This window comes from Phyllostomus hastatus, unplaced genomic scaffold (genome assembly GCF_019186645.2).
Source record: "Phyllostomus hastatus isolate PE091 unplaced genomic scaffold, TTU_PhHast_1.1 phas_scaffold_78, whole genome shotgun sequence".
NCBI lineage: Eukaryota > Metazoa > Chordata > Mammalia > Chiroptera > Phyllostomidae > Phyllostomus > Phyllostomus hastatus.
In genome coordinates this window covers 68,864,752-68,879,921 of record NW_025334041.1, presented here as the reverse complement: position 1 = coordinate 68,879,921, position 15,170 = coordinate 68,864,752, and positions in this window count along the sequence as shown.

Sequence of the window (15,170 nt, the reverse complement as noted above, 5' to 3'; positions counted from 1 at the left end):
ACTGAGGTCTCCAGTTCTGAATCCAAAATCTTCTCATGGCCCACCAGCAAGAGTCCTTTCACTCCTTACCTTCCCACAGCATCACTCCTGCATTCTTCCAAGCTGCTAAGAGGGAGTTCTGCATCACTGTGACATCTTGCTTTCCAGCTTCCTAAGCTGTGTGGCAAAGGGAGACCCAAAGCCGTGTGGTTCTTCCAGTCAGCTTGTCATGGCTGCCACACCTGGGTTTAAATCCCAGTGCCATTCTTCCTTTGCAGCCCTATTTCCGACTCCTCCCACAATCAGCTACACCTGCCAGCATTCCCATATTTTTTCCAGCTTTTCTGGGCTGCCATAGTAAGTCTGGGCAGGCATGGCCCTGTGGTGTGAAGCCAATCATCTCCAAGCTCTTAGGCAGGCACTGTAACCAGGGGGAGTTGCCTCCCAGTTACATCCTGGGTGGAAGTCACTCCCATCTCCCTGGCTCCAAGCAAGGTCACAGCTATTTAACATATCAATGAAAACCAGTCAAAAGTTATAGACATGTTACATGACTATTCTAGAGGTTATTTACAAAACTTTTGTTATACAAAACAGCTTTCAGTGGCCCTGCTCCATGCATCCCATCCCCCAGTTCAGACTAGTGGGGGTGAGGATATCCCATATTTTTAATATTTCCTGGATTCATCGAGTTCTGGACCCAATTACAAATCCTTTTTTGGGGGGCCCCCTGGCTGTACCCTCTTATAATTGAGCCCTTGATTGCTGCTAGCAGGTCAGTGGGAAGGATTTACCCAGGCCAGTCAGCTGCAAGGACTGGCTGTGACCACTGACCACCAACCTCTGCTCTCTCTAGAGAATCAGCTGTACAGGGCAGGGGGTGGTGTTCTGACATGGTCTGTAGCTTTCCACTGGGTACGCAGGTTTGGAGGTGTCCTGAATGGTGAAGGCCAAGGTCAGCCCCCATCTTTGTTTAACCCAGAGCCACCCAGACTGAGCTATAGAGCAATCTGAGATGGCTGCTACTTGTGCTGGGCTTGGAGATTCCCAGGTGAAGCCAAGCTGTGAATCTAGGCTGGCTAGTGCTGGGCCTTTGGCCACTTAGCAAAAGGTATGGGAGTTGGGGGCTGGAGGCTGACTGAGGTCAGCTGTTGTATGTTTGAGAGGAGTCAGGGAATTGTGAAGCATGAGCCAAGACCAGCCATTCATATGGAAAAGTCACTGTTAATAGTTCGGCTGGGCCCATAAATTGGGTGGGACAGAGTTTCAGGGTATTTCCAGGGCAGGTCAAACAGTGTTAGCCAGGTTAACGGAATCTCAGATATGGCGTCTGCCTGCTGGTGTTCTGGCTCTGTTGGGGGAAGTTTCAGAAAAGGAAAAATTGCCTCTGCCCATCTGTGTGGGAGAAAGCAGTCCCCCACCTCTTGCCTTGGTGCCAGACATTTCAGTTCCCCCCTGGATGCCACTGGTACCTTTCAAGCTGCTACCTCAGTGCTGGAGCTCAGATGGAGTGAGTCTGAGTAAGTCCATATGTGGGTTCTTTAAGAGGAACTGTTTCAGACTCCAGAAGTTTCTTCTACCAACTCAATCCCTACTGTTTTTTGCAGCCAGAAGTTATGGGAACTTATCTTCTTGGCACTGAAACCCTGGGCTGGGGTCCTGGTATGAGGCTGGGACTCCTCTCTCTCAAGATATCTCTCCAGAGTTTCTATTCACCACACAAGGATTTGGAACAAACTTGTTCTGTGTTTGCCCCTTCTACTAGTCTGGATGGATTTAGTTTCATTATTCCATAGTTATCAGACTTCCATTCATCTCGATTTCTGACTGTTCTGAGTGATGGTTATTCTATATTTCAGTTGTAATTTTGATGTGGTTGAGTGAGGAGGTGAGCTGTGTTTACCAGTGCCACCACCTTGACTGGAAGTCCTAAGCTATTCCTTTTCAAAGTTTAGCATCTCCTGTCCTTCACCAAATTAGCCTTTTTATTTGATTTTTTATTCTTCAGCACACATGGTCAAGGTCACAAAACTGGCACATGGCAGGATGGGACCAAGCTTTAGAACTCTCACTTCCTGTTTTTCCCTTATGCCCAGAAAGCTCTTTAGAAATGCATCTCTAGGAATCTCTTTAGAAATGCGGCCTCTCAGGCCCTTCCCACTGAGCTAGTGTATCTCTCACAGGACCTCAGGAATCCATGTGCATGCTGAAGTTTGAGAAGTGCTGAGCTAACCATATTATGCTGGCCTTCCCACCTCCATGCTTCTGTTATTGTCAGCCATAATCACTTCTTTGGCTGGTTGGTGGGTAGAGTCCTTCTCACACCACATCTCTCTGACTAAATCAAGAAGTGTTCTCTCATTTTAAGGACTCATGTGATTAGATTGGGCCTATGTGAATGATCCATGATTATCTTCCATCTCAAGGTTTGTGCCCTTAATCACATCTTCAAAGTACCTTTTTCCATGTAAATTAACATAGGTTCTTGGGATTAGGGCATGGACAATTTTGGGGAGAATTATTCTGCCTCACCACATTACACATAATAATACAGTACATATTATATGTATGAGCATATAATAATGTACAGTGTGAACTGTGGTGTTGAGAGAAGACTTGGGCAGGCATCTCCCTCCTCTACTCTCATCTTTACAGTCTTTGGACTTACCTCATGTGCTAGAATCCAAACACTGCTTTCTCAGGTTTTCTCAGGTTAGGTTTTCCTAATCTCCAATCATCTGCTTATTTCTTTTGCTTGACACCTCCAAAAGCTTCCTCAGATGTACACCATTCTTGGAAGAAACTATACACCTCTTTTAGATACTAATGTAAAGGTTAGTTATCCTACCGCCATTCTAGGACTTCACTTTCTCTTGGTACAGAGAACGGGTAATACTAGAATGTCTCCCCCCACCCTCCCCCACAGACTGGGAGAGAAGGCTTAAAACAAAGGAATCAATACCAACTCAAGGAAGTTCCAAAGAATTATTCCAGGTAGCATCAGTGGAAGAACACAGTATAGATGAAATCTGCTCCTCCAAGCTGAAAGCAGCCTGTGATTGTGATGACCAGTTAGAGACACATCCAGAACAATGGGAGAGACTTCTAACAGAAACATCACTCACTCATAAATCTGCTACCACCCTTAGGGGAAATCATAAATAGAGTGAACTGGGGAGAGGTTTAGGCTTAAGATCAGTCCTTGTTAACCAATGTGATATTCCTTCTGGAGGAGGATCCTATACATATGATACAGGATTCAGACAGACTTCAGGGGGAAATAACTCTCAGAGAACCCATCCAGGGAAGAAATCCTGTACATGTAATGAATGCAGGTAGTCCTTTCACTTCCAGTCAGAACTTAGGCGCCATCAGAGATGTCACACTGGACAAAAGCCCTGTGAGTGCAGTGAATGTGGGAGAGTCTTTGTTCATATTTCATCCCTGAATAAACATCAGAGAATTCACACTGGGGAAAAGCCCTACAAGTGCAGCAAATGTGGAGAGCCTTCAGCCAGAGCTCATCTCTTGTCCTACATTATGTTTCATACTGCCTACAGGATAAATCCTCACTCCTCAGTTTGGCATTTAACACCCACTTCGATCTGTCCTAACATCCTGTTGCTCCTGACAAGAACCCCTATTTCAGACAAAGGAGCTTGGTTGTCATACCTCAGAGGTGCCCCCACACTTATCTAAAGCCCAATAAGTCAGAACCTATTCAGATGCCCCCTCCTCAGGGAAGAAGTCTTTTTGAGCGCTGATGTGAAGCCATATCTTAATCATTTGCAATTGAAAAAGCATTTGATGTTTGCATACGGTTTTAAAAATAAGAGGTTCGTGGACTTGGGATAGTTCTTATCACTGTCTTGATCTATTATTTAAATAATTTGTTGTGTATCATCTTGCCACTTCTCTCCTGAGCCACATTAACAGCTGCTGCAGGTCACTTCTCATACTTCCTCTCAGAAAGGAGCACGAACTATGTGTTTACTAACCATGTGTTGATTTGAAAAACAACTTTCATTGCCCAGGTTTTCTCTGTGCTTCTGATTGACTTCATCCTTTTATACTAGATGAAAAACTTTCCTTCTAGAAGATCAACAACTAAATATTTTCTTAGAAAAATATAATGTTGCTTCCTGTAATTATTTTTCAAATTCAAACATAGATTAACACTGTTCCATCTTTTGAGAGTGGACTGGTATGTGTGTACATGAAAATCACTGCTATTTTCTTTTGTAATGCTACTGTGACTTCTCATACCAATGACCCAGAGTCAGGCCACACTTCACAGGTTAGGGATACAGAACCAGACAAGACTGCTTTTGCTTCAGATCCTAGCCACAAATTTGGGGGTCCCTAGGTGAACTTCTGACCAGCTAGCTACAAATTTCGGAGTTCCCATTACTTTTTTAGGTTCTGTAATTCTGTAGAACAACTGTCAGAACTCAGGAAAGGGCCATATTATAATTTTATTACAGCAAAAAGATACAAATCAAACCAGGAGGAGACACATTAGGTGAGATCTGGAACTATTCCAAATGTGGGGCTTCTGTTTCCCCCAATGACACATCACCTGGCTGGCATGTAGATGTGTAACAATGTGCAGAGTACCACCAACCAGGGAAACTCACCAGAGCCTTGTCCAGAGTTTATAATGGCATTTCATTACCTTGGAATGATGAATTGACCACACAGTTTAGCTCAATTTCCAGTGCCCCTCCCCTCCCTGGATGTGGGGTTGATAGTACATGGCCCAAAGTCCTGGCCCTCTCATTTCTTGGTTGGTCTTTCTTGCATGGTAAGCCCCCATCCTGAGTCACCTCATTAACATAAACTGTGAGGTGTGGGCCCAAGAGCCCAATATGAATATCTCTCAGAAAATTCTAAGGATTCTGAAGTTACCTTCAGGAACCTGGGACAAAGGCCTGCCAAGTTCTTTATTACACAAGCACACACTGAAATTAATGTAAAAATGTTTCTTCAATTGTTATTCACATAAGTCCCAAATGTTAACACTGTACTTTGTACATCCTTAAAAAATAACTGTAATATACCACTTCTGCTTACAGACCACTGGCAAGAACTTAAACATAGACCCAAGGGGGTCTGGAAATTGAAGTCCTTTTCCTGGTCAGCTATGGGCCCAGCTAAAATTTTGAGATTCTACTACTAAAGAAGAAATGGAGGATCCATGTTAACAGATGACCAGAAATTTGTGCCTTGAGACCCAAATACTCCAAAGCCATTTGGGAGTGAAGTCCCATGCATGGTATTCTCTTGGTCCAGTCTTCTCTTCTGTGAGATGAAGGACTTTGCACTTGTGGAGATAAATGAAGACTCCACAAATGAGAACAAAGAGGCTATTTATTCTGAACTGGATATAACAAAGGATCAGCCACTATCACCTGCTTTTGGCAGAGAACCAAAGGCATGCAGGGAGTAATAAAGCCTTAGAATGAAAAAACAAAACAAAACAAAACAAAACCAGAAAGGAAGCTTCAGGTATGCCCTAATTCAGGTTGTTGGCACGGGAAAGCTGGAGGGAGCAGGACATCTTATGTGATTGGTTTGGGAGCATATTTGGCTTTGATGGTTGGTCCTAGGTTGGAAGTTGGAGGGAGGCTGGCAAGTAGGAGAACTAGCAGTCATTGACCAAGTCATGGTTGTTGTGAGCCAACAGCAGCAGAGGCCATGGTTTGGTTTTCAGACTGGTTGCTGGAAAGGCGTGGGTCAGAGTTCATTGTCATATGTGGAATATCCATTATCCACTGGTATAATAAGTCTCTCAGTTCCCTCTTTTGGCCATCTCTTGCTTGAGAGGCTGACCAATTCAGAGATCCAGATCTTCACCACTCAGAGATTGTTCTGTTGTCCCAGAGTAAACAATATCATGAGATCTTTTGGATTTTTTTTTATCCTTACCCAAGGATATGTTTTTATTGATTTTTGAGAGGAAGGGGGGCAGAGAGAGAGAGAAACATCATCGAATTACCTCCATCGAATTACCTCCAGGGTGCATACCTCCAGTATGCACCCTGAGTGGGAATTGAACCAGCAGCCTAGGTATGTGCCCTTACCAGGGACTGAACACACATTTTTTGTGTACAGGACAATGCTCCATCCAACTGAGCTACCAGCCCAGGCAATCTTATGGATCTTTCATGTTGTATCATCATGGCACTCATCCGATGAGACAACAGTTGCGCAGAAGCATTGCCAAGTGTTTTTTAAGGTGACACAGAATCTGTCCTACCATGCCTGTTCCATGGATCCACATACAGTGAGATGTAAGAGCAATGGCCCAGATGCTATTGCAATTAATCAATAAGAAGTTTATGTGCCCAGGCTGGGTGGTTCAGTTGGTTGTAGTGTCATCCTATACACCAAAAGGTTGTGGGTTCAGTCCCTGGTCAGGGCACATACCTAGGCTTTGGGTTTGATCTCTGGTTGGGGTGTGTATGGGGGGCAACCTATAGATGTTTCTCTCTCTCCCCTTCTCTCTTAAACCAATAAACATATCTTCAGGTGAGGCTTAAAAAAAAGAAGTTTATACAATTGCCCATGACTACATGTGCCTTTGAGCTGAGGCAGAGCTGCACATCTTTCACCAAGGGAAGAGGTGCTGACATTGATAAACTTCTGCCAGAGGCAGCGATAGGTCTCTTATAGTATTTTTATTTCTCATCACTGGAAATACTGCTGACTGTTCACATGAATTATGAGTCAGCAATTCTCCAAGGTAGTGCCTGAATAATCAAGGGTGACCTTGTTTTGGAGCTCTTGCCTGAGTTGGAATTTCCAACATCGGTGACTTAGAGTTAGGATTTCTGTATACATATAAGTCTTTGCATACTATTCCTAAACTGCATGAGGATTTAGTCTGAGGAAAACAAGATGAGTTGACCTGGCTGCAAGGAAGTAGAATCCAGTGGGGACACATAGAGATCCAGGAAAAAAGGAGTTGTTCATGATGAGATTGGAAACAAAGCCTGTATTAGCTGTATGACATATTTGGGTTCATATTAGTTTCTTTCAGGTGACAAGTCACCTGTTACCTTGCAAAGCTTGTTGGGTTTAAATTTAGAATTGCCTGGGATCTAATCAATATATGGTAATAACTAGCTCTTTTTCTGAGAGAGACACTAGTCATAGGTTGATTTGTTTTAAGGTCATTTGTCCCTATAGGTACAAGTAGAAAAACCATTGGCTTTAATTCTCTATAGTTTCATTTGACAAGACCAGAATTGCTCATATTTACTTATTGTGATGATCTGGCAATGAATGGCATATCCAGCAGTTGGTAAGACTGAGAGCAGTGGCTAGTGTTTGGAATAATCTAAGAATGGTGTTACAATGAGTATGTTTTGACCTAAGAATTATAATAAAGAGGACAGAAAAGAGAAAAGGGGGCCATTTTGATAGGTGATGACAACTACAGATCCATGGAGATAAGAACAATAGTTCTAAGCAAGCAGGTGAAAAAAACAAAAGGACTTTGACACGGGTCTTGGTCTGACATCTTGGGCAGAAGCCATTACTGTCTGAGGTCATCTATTTGTTCCAAAGGCCTTTAGTTGTATACTACTGAAGATCAGTTGCTTCCAGATTATCTTGGAGAATTCTCAGTTTGAAGTGCTCTGTTTGAGTAGGCTTCTAGTTGTGTTGATTCTAAACTTCTGTAGTTGTGAATTATGTACTGAGAATGGACTGCCTAGCATCTTACTGCTGTATTTGTTACCAGTATCTGATAAGGACCCATACAATGAGGTTCAAAAGCATTTTTTCTCTGATGTCTCTTCTAGCAGACAAAATCTCATGGCTGAAGATCATAATGAGGTTATTTAGGAAAATTCTATGGGAAAGTAGCCTTCACCTGTTGATGACAGCACTGGGTCTAGTGCATTAATCCCTTGCAATATTTTACATGTCTGTGTGCAGCAGGGTAGAGTTTAATGTTGAAAGTGAAATAAATCACTAAAACAGACCTTCTAGTTATCACTTCTTAGGGGGATGACTGATGTATCCTCAAGGGAGTGAACCATATGGCCATATGGGTTTCTGGCAGTACCTTTGGCCAGGGAGCTAGAGGGTTTCTGAAAGTTTTGCTAAGTTTAAGAGTGTCATTGGCTCTTTCAACCTTTCCAGAATATTGTGGATGGTAAAGGCAACATAGTTTTTGAGTAAGGGTTAGTATCTTACGGAGTTCCGTTATAATGGTTCTTGTAAAGTGTGTGCCCCAGGCTGGAAATACAAAACCAAGCAGCTGTTAGTGACTGCAAGGACTGTAGTTTTTCAGCAATGAAATGCTTCAACCCGCCCTGGCTGGTGTAGCTCAGTGAACCGAGCTTGGGCCTTCGAACCAAAGGCTCACTGGTTCAATTCCCAGTCAGGGCACATACCTGAGATGCAGGCCAGGTCCCCAATAAGGGTCTCGTGAGAGGCAACCACACATTGATGTTCCTCTTCCTCTCTTTCTCTCTCCCTTCCCTTCTCTCTAAAAATAAATAAGTAAAACCTTGAAAAAGAAAAAGAAATGCTTCAACCCATCCTGAGAACAGATTCATAATAACTAAAACATATTCAAATCTCATGAAGGGTGAAAGCCAGATAAACGTCATCTGAAGGTGCCCAAAGACCCGTGAGGCTTTTGTTCCTTTACATTTTCCCCAGAATTATGTTTACAGGTGACACATAACCTAAAAGTAACCCGTTAAAAATCTGTTTTTTAAAAGTTTATTTACCAATGTTAATTTAAGATAGTAGCCAATTTGTAACATAATAGGTAACTTCAAGGAAGTTAACCGATTCCGTTTGAAATCATCTGGCACCACCAAGTGGCCATCTTGGGAGCACCAGAAATGACCGGAGTAAAAGGGCCCAATTGTAACATTTTTTTCAGGATCAGGGGCTAACCACTGATACCTTACAGTGACCTCTCTGAATTCCTCTTGTTAGGAACCTCACTTTGGTTAAGGTTGCTTACTTGGCATAATGATCTGCTAGGGCATTTCCTTTCACTTCCATCTTATCTCTTTTGCATGAGCCTCCACCCTTATATTAGCCACCTCTCTCAGAAAGTAGGGGTGAATCTATGAGTTCCTTAGCTTTAGTCCATTTTGGGTGGAGTTTCTGCCAGAGGTTAGGAAAACTTCTTTGTTTTCAGAGCGTCTCAAACTCATGTACTGATCTCAAGTACATCTGTTATCTGTGTATATGCCTATTCTCTGGTCTTTTGTTAGTTGACAAACTATACAAGATCTGTCCGGTAAAAAGTCCAGCCATTGTTAATATAACAAGAATGGTTTGTACAACATCGATGTAACCTGGAAGGCAAGGAGTATGGACTGGAATGCTCATGCATGAACAATGATGACTTCACTGTCTAGTCAGTGGGAGCAGTGGACACCGTTGAGTGAGCATGTGTACCCTGTGGCTGTCGCATTCAAAATGACTGAGCAATAGAGCAATGAAACTGCACCAAATTGTGTGTTAAGCTTGGAACATTCCTCAGTGGAAACTATTCAGACGATTCAGAAGGCCACAGCTATGGGCAACTGGTGATTGGCAGCTTCATCACAACAATGTATCTGCTCATGCGTCACATCTCATGCAGAGTTTTTGGTGCAACATCAAATCACCCAGGTGACTCAGTCCCTCTACAGCCCAGATTTGGTGCCCTGAAACTTCTGGCTTTTCCCCAAACTATAATCACCTTTGAAAAGGAAGAGATTTCAGATTGTCAATGAGATTCAGGAAAATACGATGGGGCAGCTAATGGTGATTGGAACTGTGTGAGGTCCCAAGGTGCCTACTTTGAAGGGGACTTAGGTGTCATTGTCCTGTGTACAATGTTTCCTGTATCTTGTATCTTCTTTAATAAATGTCTCTATTTTTCTTTTGTTTTTTTTACAAATATTTTATTTATTTATTTTTAGAGTGAGGGGAAGGGAGGGATAAAGAGAGAGAAACATTGATGTGTGGTTGCCTCTTGCACACCCCGCATCTGGCAACCTAGGCATGTGCCCTGACTGGGAATCAAACTGGTGACCCTATGGTTTGTAGGTTGGTATTCAATCCACTGAGCCACAACAGCCAGGGCAATGTCTCTATTTTTCACAGTACATAGATGGATACTTTCCGGACAGACTTCGTATATATTAAGAGCAGTAAGTTTTACCACCCGGGCATGATTTTACCGTATGCAGAGGACTATATACTAAAAAGAATGTAATTTGTAATAGCATATCCTGCTTGATATCCTCTAGTTTCATTTTTGGGGTATGATTCATTAACAAAAAATATTAGTTCAGAGTTTTTAATTAGAGTCTCCAATAAATCTGAGCAAGGTACAGAAAGTTCCCCACTGTGGTAAGACAATCATGAGGTTCTCCTGTTAGGAGCAGGTGAGTGGCAGGGTTCAGGATGCTGCAGCAAGGTGCAGAAATGTGAGAGGGACAGAGTAACATTGCCATAAGTTGTTAATCACCTGACTGAAAGTACAAAACTATCTTTATTCATAGATGGCATGATCTTATGTATATAGAAAGTCCTAAGAAATACACTGAAAACCTACTAGAATAAATGAGTTCAGCAAAGTTTCTGTATGCAATCAGATCAATATACAAAAATCAGTAATATGTATATTTTATCCATAAAAGAAAATATTGATAAGTTGGACTTCAACAAAATTAAAAACTTTTGCTTGGTGAAAGACCCTGTTAAAAGAATAAATGGACAAGCTACAAACTTGGAGGAAATATCCCACAAACAACCTGTTTAAAAATGTACTCATATCCGGAATAAATAACTCTCAAAATAATGGTAAAAGAAACCAAATAATCCAACCAAAGAGTGAGCAACTGTTTCACCAAAGAGGGCATACAGATGGCAAATAGGCACATGAAAAGAAGTTCAATGTCATTATATATTAAGGATGGGTAAATTGAAACCGTGATGAGATATCACTACACAACTATTAGAACAGCTAAAAAAGATTTTTAAGTGACACTAGCAAGTGCTACTGAGAATACACAGGAAATAGATCTCTCACACATTGCTGATGGGACTATGAAATGGTATTTTCCAAATGGCCATTTGAAAAAGAATTCAGCAGTTTCTTAAAAACTTAACACACCATACAGTCTAGCAGTTTCACTGCTTGGCATGTACCCCACAGAAATGAAAGCATATGCATCTACAAAACACATATACGATGGGTATATACCCCAAATAACTGAAAGTAGGGAGTGAAAAAGACATTTGTGCCCACCATGTTCACAGCAGCATTATCCACAATAGCCAAAAGATCTGTTGGCAGATGAATGGATAAACAAAAAGCGTACATACATGCAATGGAATAGAATTCAGCCTTTAAAAGGGAAAGCAATTCTGACACATGCTTTGAGGACACCATGCTAAGTGAAAGAAGCCAGTCACAAAAGGACAAAAATTGTATGATTCCTCTTATATGAGGAACCCTGAGTAAACAAACTCATAGAGATAGAAAGTAGAATGGTAGTTGCCAAAGACAGGAGAGAAAAATGAAGGACAGCATTGCTGGTTAACGGGCATAGAGTTTCAGTTCCACAAGAAAGAAAGAGTTCTGGAGATGGATTTTGGTGATGGTTGTACTATGATAGGAATGTTCTGAATGCCTCTGAACAATACGGTTAACAGCGGTTAAGATGGTTCATTTTATGTTATGTGCATTTTATCACAAATAGAAAAATTTAAATGTCAGAAAATATACATGGATATTCATAGCAGCTTTATTCGAAATAGCCAGAAATTGGAGACAAACTAAATATCCTCCAATGGGTGAATGGTTAAACCAAAAGTAAGAAACTACTGATGCGTGCAACAACTTGGATGGACACCAAGGGCATTATGGCAAGTAAAAATGCCAACCTTTAGAGGCCACACGTGATAGGCTTCTATTTATATCACATTCTCGAAGTGGCAAATTTATAGAGATGGAGAACAGATTAGTGGTTGCCAAGGGTTGGAGGAAGAGGGGGGAGAGGGGCAAATATGACTATAAAGGGAAAGCAGCAGGGATGTTTGTAGTGATAGAGCAGTTTTCTATCTTGATGGTGGTGGTTACAGAAATCTACATGTGAGAAAAATGGATAGAACTACATACACACACCACAAATGAATGCATGTAAAGCTGATAAAATCCAAATGAATTCTATGGATTGTACCAATGTCAATCCCCTCACTTTGGTATTGTATGATTGTTGTATGTTACCATTGGGACAACTGGGTAAAGGGTGCATGGGACCTTTCTGTACTAGTTTTGCAATTTCCTATGAATCTATACTTATTTTGAAATAAAAAGTTAGAGCCCTGCCTGGTGTGGCTCAGTGGACTGAGTGCTGGCCTGTGAATCAAAGGGTTGCTGGTACAATTCCCAGTCAGAGCACATGCCTGGGTTGTGGGCCAGGACCCCAGTTGGGGGCACATGAGAGGCAACCACACACTGATATTTCTCTCCATCTGTTTCTCCCTCACTTTCTCTAAAAATCAATAAATAAAATAACTTTTTAAAAATTTAGAAACAAGTAAACACACCAACCAATACCTGAATGCTTGACCATGGGCCAGCAAATTCCCATGTGGCCTGAACTGTTCATGAAGAACTGTCTGCTCCACCAGGTCATTTAAGTTGGGTGCACAGTACCACTCCATCATCAAATGGAAGCAATTTATATGCAGCTGGGTTCAAGTAGATCCCGAAGGCACAAGTAACTGTATGATTTCCTTATGACCACAGCCTCTACTCCTGCTACACTATCTTCATCCCCACCCACAACCCCATGGGAAGTTCCCATGACCAGCTGCTTGAAGAGAACTCAGGTTCTGCTTGCTATGCAGGCACCACCTGAAAGTGGACAGTGGTAAAGGGAAATCTCTCAGTGGAGTGGCTTTTTGAAGACTTGATTATAGTGTTAGGTAGATGGTAGCATATTGCGTGCTGGGGCAAGGTCCTCCAGGATGCTAAATAAGAACCCAATATATAATGCTGTTTCTTGCATAACAGATTATGGATCCAGTTATCAAGGGCTGGGAATGAGAGTGCCTTTTCTCACTATTATCCCCAGGAATTGACTGGTAAAAATTTTGCTTCTTGTCCCTGCTTATTTAGAGGTCTTAGTTCTAGACAGTGTAATGCTTCTACCAGGTGACACAATAATGATTCCATCCATCAGGAAGTTGATATTGCCACCTGGCCACTTTTAACTCCTCCTGCCACTGAAACAATAAAGAAAGCATTTCTTCTGGTCCTGACTATCAAGAAGAAATTGGGTTGCTGCTACACAATAAGGATAAGAAGGAGTATGTATGGAATGCAAGAGATCCCTAAGTGACCATTTAGTACTCTCAAGTCCTGCAATTAAAGTCAGTGAAAAACTACAACACAATGCAGGCAGAATTTCTAATGACTTAGGTTCTTCAGGAGTGAAGGTTTGGGTCAAGCCAACAGCAAGGAACCTTGACTAGTTGAGATGCTTGCTGAAGGCAAAGAGAACGTGCAATGGGTAGAGGATGGTAATTATAAATACTAGCTATGATCACATAACCAGTTACAGAAATGAGATTATGATAGTTCTAAGTATTAGTTTCTTATTTTGATGTTTGCATAAATAAATATGATGTTAACAAAATATTTTGTTTACTTTTCTCCCCTTATCCCCTTAACTAACAATATATATTGATAATAGTTAGTTTTTTTTATCTCAGTATTTAAGTTATAGGATATCAAAGGAGAGTATGAATCAGCCAGAGAAAGAATGAACATCACACAAGGACAAGAAAGCCTTTGTATCCTCTTTTGGGAAAAGGTGTTTGTTTTTGGTTGTCCACAGAATAGTTGTACCATGTAAGGCAGAAGCACGACCTTTTTCTTGATGTGAAGATTAAATATGGTTTAAGGAGGTGTATATCAGTGCCAGGTTGACATGGGGTGGACTGTTACGACAATAAAATATGTCAACTTGGCTAGGCTGAATTACATGTCTTTATGTGGTGACTGGATACCAAAGAGATGAAAATGGAAGCTGCCAGTCCTCTTATGCCTTGGCTGGGCGTCCCCAAACACCACTTCTTTCCAATGCAGTCTTTAGCTATTTTTCTGTCCCTTTTTCTGTCTCTTCACCTACTGAGACTCCCTTTACATGTATGTTGGAATGCCTGACATTGCCACCAGTCTTTGAGGCTCTGTTAAAATTTTTTCAATCTTTTTTCTCTGTTCTTTGTGGTGGGTGATTTCTACTGTGAACCCTGAGAAAGAAGACACCTACTAAGGATGGCTCCTGGTGGCTAACTGGTCTAATTTTTATTAAAACAAAACAAAACAAAAAACAACCAGAGCCTAGCAGCAATTTCTACCCAGGGTCCTCTTGCACAAACTGCACTTCAGGAAGCCTGTGCTGAACTGCCTGCCTATACTATGTTTCTGCTATGTAAGTCATCTCTTACAAAGGAGTTCCTGGAATCCTACATCAACCAATAGAACTGAAGCTCCCCGCCTCCCTCCACCCCCCTCCACCCCCCCCAAAAAAAATTAAAGCTGCACACCTCCAAACAACTAGGATGACTCTATTCTGACCAATCAGATAAGTGCGATCAGGTCAGTGCGTTTTTTGGAGCAATCAAAAGGACCAATCCTCCTTTTGGAGGATTTGGAGTCCTCATTTGCATCGTGACAGACCAATCAAGGACCAGGGGAGGGGCCTTTGGTCCCATAAACCAGCTCATCTGGCTCTAGGGATACACTTTCCCTTTCCACCAAAGATTGGAGAGTGCATCTTTCTCACTGATTTGAAACGCAAGATATCTTACAGCATAGTCTAGCTAAAGAGGCCTGGCCCCATGGCTTCCTCACAGCTGTGTTGTATCACGTTTGAGCTATTTTACACTGTATAAAGGTCTTCACCACACCCAAACTGAGGATTGCTGTTGGTGTTGAATTGGCGCAAACGACCACGAGTTAATGTGATGTGATCTATTTTCAAGATCACTGTTTTTCTCTTCTGCTTCTCCAGGATACCTTATACCATTCTCAGCTGATCAAAGTAGTGGTAGGTAAGCCTGAATTCAAGGTAGGGGGCATAAACTCCATTACTTGGCAAAGGATGACATGCAACTACAGGAAGAGAAGGTTTGGGGGGGCCCACTTTTTA